Source organism: Phascolarctos cinereus, unplaced genomic scaffold, assembly GCF_003287225.1.
Source record: "Phascolarctos cinereus isolate Bilbo 61053 unplaced genomic scaffold, phaCin_HiC Scaffold_1;HRSCAF=81, whole genome shotgun sequence".
Lineage (NCBI taxonomy): Eukaryota > Metazoa > Chordata > Mammalia > Diprotodontia > Phascolarctidae > Phascolarctos > Phascolarctos cinereus.
The window spans coordinates 284,415,644-284,422,369 of NW_027555514.1; the positions used below are offsets into that span (position 1 = coordinate 284,415,644).

A 6,726-nucleotide genomic window follows, 5' to 3' on the forward strand; every position below is an offset into this window, starting at 1 on the left:
TGGAGATTTTGTAGAAATAAAGTGCTTTCCATTGCAGCGAAACACTTAGAACTGGTGGATCTTAAAATCAGAGCCTTTTTATAGGACCAGAGCCTTGAAGGGAGTCACAGGCTCATAGGTAGAGGGTGGGGGCTGGGAGGAGAGCAAGGTTAAGAACATCTATCACTTTGGCCTCCGTTGGCAAACCATCACGTGGCTAGAAGGATGTTGACCAATAGAATATTCTGTTGCTAGGTAACAGACTGTAGAGAAGGCTGGGGATGGGCAGATGGAATCGTGCCCACCCCCCCATTATATGTGAGGGAGAATAAGCACATTACTAAGCTGTAAACAACTTGCCAGGGAAGGTACCTTGGAATCTCTGCAGCTAGCCATTTAATATTGTGCTGGTAAAAGGTGGTCATAAAGACGTGCTGGGGGCCATCTGCCCTGTACGAAGAGCCTGCCCGAGCTGGTCAGTTTGAAAGGGGCATTGGCAAAGAGAGGCAGCACAATGAAGTGCTAGCAGTAGTGGTAGTGGTGGGGGTGGGGGTGATTATTATTAATACTAATAGTAGTAGTGATTATTATTATTATTAATAATAACAGGTAGCATTTATGTTCTGCTTTAAGATTTGCAAAACACTTCACAGATATTATTTGATTCGGTCCTTGTAACCACCCAGGGAGATAGTAATTGAGGAAACCAAGGCCCAGAGACAGGACCTGACTTTCGAAGAGTCACATAATTAGAAGCACTTGAGGTAAGGATTTGAATTCCAAGTCCAGCATTTTATCCATTCTGCTCTAATAGAGTAGACTGCAAGCTCCTTGAGGGCAGGGGCTATCTTTTGCCTCTTTTTGTATCCGCAGTGCTTAGCACAATACCTGCCATGTAGTCGATGTTCATTAAGTGCCGACTGATTGATCACCCCTCCCCCCTGCCCCCAGCTTCCTAGTGGAGTGGAGAGAGTGTTGGCTCTGGAACATCCTGACTCTGAGCAAGGTCCTCTCGCTTCTCTGCGGGGCAGAGGAGTGGTGTGGCTGGGGGGGGGGGGACTCTCCCAGACGGTCAGTTGCTAAGAAGGCTGCTAACCTGTAGGGACAATGCAAGTGAAATCATAGTCACTTCTCTCAGCGCCTCAGTGTCCTCATCTATAAAATGGGGATAAGAGCAGCACCTCCAACCCAAGAGTGTTTGGCGGCTCAGACGACAGCATAGTTATAAACTTTCAAATGCAGCTCTTGTTATTTTAAATGAGATATTTGTAAAGGGCTCTTTAAGCCCTCAAGTGCTACCTAAAATGTTCACTATTATTAATTATCATGATTGTATAGCCACATAAGAGGGGCCAGCATGGTGGGGGGTGTGTATTGATGGGAGTAACCAACAGAATTTTAAACATGCAAAGGAAGGGACATCAGAGGCTGGACCAGGTTGTTTTAGCTTGGAAAGAGTAGTTTAAAGGCAGACACAATAGCTGTCTTTCAATCTTTGAGAGACTTCCCTTTGAAGAAAGGATCATTATACAAAAGGGGCATTCAGTTATGAAAAAGAAAGAGGCTTGGCCCCGAACCAGGCAGGGTCTGGGATTGTGGCAAGCACTGAGGATGAGGAGAAGCCCATTGCCTCCCAGGGAAGGAAGGGAAGGGCCAGAATCCGGATCCAAGCAGGAAAGAAACCAGGCCAGGTTGGTGTGAGGGACTCTCGGAAGCACCCAAATCCAGGGGGGTGAGAGAAACATGGGAAGCTCAGCTCCAGAGGTCAGGACTAGAGCAGGAGGCAAGATATTAATATGGGGAGGGCCAGGGAGCTAACCGTTTGTGTGATTCAACCCATCGCCCCCAAGGTTTTGACCTTTTCTGTAGATTCACTGAGCCTTCCCGGAGCTAATGGGTTAGCAGGGTCCCCGGCCGGGTTGTACCTATCCCCAGGAAGACTGTAGATTCAAGCACTTTGAAATTAGGTACTTTGGCAAGTATAGTTGCCAGGTTGATGATGGGAATTTAAAGGAACTTACTCATCCCAAATGAAATATCCAGGGTGGCTAGACTAGTTAGGCGTTGACAACCTCAGGAAGTAACTTTAATCATGAACACTTCAGTTTATTTAGTAAGAAGTCTTGGGGTTTGGCAGTCAAAAGGGAGACCTTATAGGAGCCCATGTAGTTATACACTAACACCAGCCCCATGCATGGCACCAAGACTTCCCCTCCCCTATTCATGTTATTCATTTATATTATTAGGAAGTTAGGAAGGTTGAGGCAGGCTGCCTCATCCATCCATCCATCCATCCATCCATCCATCCATCCATCCATCCATCCATCCATCCATCCATCCATCCATCCATCTATCCATCCATCCATCCATCCATCCATCCATCCATCTATCCATCCATCCATCCATCCATCATCATCCATCCATCCATCCATCCATCCATCCATCTCTCTTTCTCTCTCTCTCCATATATATAGAATTTATCTACCATCTATCTATGATCTGTCATCTCTTTATCTATCTCTATCTCTCCAGCTATCATTTATCTGTAGCAATCCATCTTCTATCTTTCCTCTATATCTATTTCTATCATCTATCTATCTCTTGCTCTTCTCCCCTCTCTTTTTCTCCCAAATTCCTTCCTTTCTTCCTCCTTTTGTCAATTTTTGAATACATACACATATGTGAATGTTAGGAAATCAAAACCCAGAGATATGTGTATACAGAAAGTGTGTGTGTACATGTGTGTATATATTTATACATCTGTATATAAATACACATGTATGTTTATGTAGTATATGATTATTCATATATATATAATAGATATATGAATATATAATGAATTGTGAACAATATAGAAGAATACACATAAATATTAACATATACATTCACACATATATACACATGTGTATATATACTATACATATGCCCCCCCACACACCCATACACACATACACAAATACACATACTTTTAATTTGCTTGAAAAGAACCTGTATTCAGAGCCAGGACCTGATTTCACTGCCCACACCCTGACTATATGACCTTGGAAGAGTTACTTCCTTTCTCTGGGCTTATCTCTTAAATTCTAACATGAAGATATGGACCAGAGAACATCTGAAGTTCCTTCCAGCCCCAAATCTGTGGTCCTTTGTTTCTATGAAGTCAAGAATCAATGGAGTCATAGTCTGACTCTAATGCTTACCAGCATGTGATGCTGGGTGAATCAATTCCCTCTCTGGTCCTTAGTTTCCTCATCTGTAAAATGAGTGTGATAACACCTGTGGTTCTTCCCACATAGTCTGCAAGCATTTATTAAGTGCCTGCTATATGCCATGCACTGTACTGAGCCCTGAGGATCTAAAGAAAGGCGAAAGACAGACCCTTGCTCTCCAGGAGCTTCACAGACTAATATTTATATAGTGTTTTCAGGTTCACAAAGAGCCTTAGAAATATCTAATTTGGTCCTCACAACAATCATGGAAGTGCTATTATTATCCTCATTTTACAGAAAAGGGGACCCCCAAGATTAACTTGCCCAGAGTCATACTGACAGTCATATTTGAGACAAGAGTTGAGCTCAGGTCTTCCTGACTCCAGCCCAGGGCTCTAACCACTATCCCACCCACCTAATCTGTATAATGTGCTCTTATGATCATGGGTTTAGTCAAAGGGGGCCTTTGAGACCATCAGCACCTAGCCCAGTGTCTGCTGCATAGCAGGCACTTAATAATATTTACTGACATCTAGTCCAGTGCCCTCATTTAAAAAAAAAAAACCTTGGTCATGGATTTCCGTGTTCACCGTTGACTACCAAGCGCAGGGCAGACCCATGTTTCCCCACCCCCACTGCTCTTATTTTTTTTAAATGTTTCCTATACAGAGAGGATCAGGACTGCTTATGAAGCCGTGGAGCTTGACCACATAAAACTTGGCTGGGGTTTCGGGGTGTATTTCAAATTCCCAACTCCTTCATTTTATGGATAAGGAGACTTAGGCCCTAAGAGGGGAAGTGTCATTTTGGCACTGGTTATCATTGTCATAGTATTACTATGTGTAATGGAGCCGTGCTTTGTGGATAGCAGAAGGGAAGGGAACGAGCATTTATTGAGCACCTACTGTGTGCCAGATACTGTACTAAGCACTTTACAAACATCTCCTTTGATCTTCCCCCGTATCCTGGAAGGCAGGTGATATTATTATATCTACTTACAGCTGAGGAAACTGAGGCAGGCAGAGGGTGAGTGATTAGTGTGACGGGGTTACACAGCTAGTGAGTGAAGGCGGATTTGAAGTCAGCTCTTCCTGACTCCAGGCTCAGCATTACATCCACTGAGTTACCTGCTGCTAATTCATGTGGATACCAGCTACCAAATCCTGAGCTTCAGTCTCCTGTCAAGAATGGGAGCCTGTGGGGCTGCAGGTACAATTTTTGAGCAAACATTATGCTTTTCTCTCCTCTTGAGAAAAATCATATCCTTTTTTATTTCTTTTTTTTTAAATAATTTCTTTTTAGTTCATAACATCCTTTCGCCTCTTTTTGGATGCTCATTAATTGACTGTTTATTCTAAGCAACTGAAGTTAGTAAACTGCTTACCATCTGGCAAATGGTGAGCATCAGAGCCTCTAGTTCCTTCTCAGCCCTTTTTTGGGGGAATGTGTGACTCACCTACTGTGTCTGATGTAATCAAGGGGTCGGTAACAGCTTAAAAACATCAATAAGCTTGAAATCAATGCTAGGTCAGGAACTCCCCAAAAGGAAAGCCCCTATGGACTTGTGGGGGGCATTGGTGCCTGGCTGAATGGGAGAGAAGAAGCTTGAGTCAGACAGTAACTTGGCTGCGTGACCTTGGACAAGTCTTTTCCTTCTCTGTCAGGGCCTCAGGCTCCCCAAATCAGAGCTCTCGGGTCCCTTCCAGGTCTGATGAGTCTCTGATTGGGTAGGGCTGTGTGGATAAAAATGGACCATAGATTTAAAGCCAGAGGAGACTTCAGAGATCACTTAGTCCACCCCACCCCCATCCAATTTTAGAGGCCCAGAGAGAGGAAGGGACACCCAGCTAGTCTGACTTCAAATCTTTTTCCACAAGCTCTTTCCTCAAGCTCCTTTAGGTGAGCTGTTTCTGTGGGGCTGCTGGGTGAACGTATGGGTTTTTTCTAGCACCTAAGAAGAGGGGGAGAGAGAACATTCATTTATTGTTTGTTTGTGCAACAAATTTGTATTGTGGACCTATTGTGTGCAAGCCACTGTGCTTATGCCAGGTCTGTGGGGACAGTAAAGTTTAAGAAAGGCACATTTCCAGGCTTCATGCAGCTCACAGGGAAAGAAACACACAGACCAATGGTTATAATGGGTGCTATGACATCATGACCATGTTGACAAAGTGCTGTGTTGGGCATGCTGGCCATGCTGACCTGCACTGGCCTGGTGGAAGCCCATTGGCCTTTCTGGAATTGGGTTCAGTGGATGAAGATGGGGAGCACATATTATGCTCTGTTTCCCAATCCCTCTTAATTCTAGTGCCTTCCCTCTCTTTGCTCCTATTTCTCTTGTGCTTGTGGGTATATATTTGTTTGCTTGTCTCCCGTGTTAGATTGTAAGCCCCTTGAGAGCAAGGACTTGTCTTTTTCCTCTTCTTGTATCCATAGCTGCTTAGCACAGTGCCTGGTATGTAGTAGAGGCCTAATACATGTTTACTGACTTGGGTAAAGAGCGATCATTCCAGGCACACAGATGAGTAGTGAGCAACGGCTCACTTGTGAGCTCACTTCAGGGAGCAACAGTTTGGCTGGAGCACAACAGAGTGGGTAGAAGGGAGTGAGTCATATGAAATTAGGGAGAGGCCATTTTGGGACTGTCCTTGAATACCAGGCAGAGAGAAGTTTGAACCTTACTCCAGAGGCAAGAGAGAACCACCGAAGCCTCAGAGAAGTGAGGCTCTTTTGAAGTCAATCCAAAGGTTCATCGATGATAAGGAATCACTCACTCCAGCATTCCTAGAGCCAGCTGCCTATGGTTGGCCCCCAGGGGCAGCCTGTCCAAGACTGCAAGCACAGGTGAGTCTGTCAGTCACAGGAGCACTCTGCTCATGTTCCTGAGAACTAGCTCCTCCCCACCTGACCAGATTCTTTACACTTACCAAAAAAATTATTGGAATCTTCTGTTTTTCGCAATTCCTCCCCTTACAAATACATTCTCATCTTCGCCTACCCAGAGAGTCATCCCTTATAACAAAGAATAGAAAATAAAGAAGAGGGGAAGAAAGCAGTTCAGAATAGATACATCACCTGAGCCTGATGGTATATGCAAGGAAACACAACCATAACCCCCACCAGGCAAATAAGGAAAACAGCCATATTTTCCTATACCTTCTCCTGGGCCAAGGTGGGTCATTTGGCATTCTAATTCTATAGCATTCGTACTCAGTTTCAACTTTTTGTTGTTGTTGTTTTTTCTCCCCTCAAGAGTTATCATTTTTTCAATCTGCTTACACTCTTTAGATCAGTTCAAACAAATCTTCCCACGTTTCTCTGTATTTTTCAATCACCATTCATTTTGGCACAGTAATATAATATCCCAGAACATTCTTGCACCCCAGCTCAGCCTTTCCTTAGTCCATTTCTTTTTGTTTGTTAGTTTTTTCTTTTCTTTTTTTAATCTATTTTTTTAGTTTCTTTCCACATTTCTTTTTTCTTAATTTTTTGTTCTTTTAAAAAAATTTTTCCTTGATAATTAATTAATTTATTTTTA

General features: G+C 43.6%; 1 long non-coding RNA gene across 1 annotated transcript; it reads left to right on the top strand.

The window, feature by feature from the left end:
• Window positions 1-269: 269 nt before the first annotated feature.
• LOC110205596 (uncharacterized) lies at window positions 270-6,026 on the top strand. Its single transcript, XR_002323624.2, has 3 exons — window positions 270-454; window positions 613-743; window positions 5,848-6,026. It is a non-coding gene; the product is annotated as an uncharacterized LOC110205596 (long non-coding RNA).
• The last annotated feature ends 700 nt before the right edge of the window (window positions 6,027-6,726 follow it).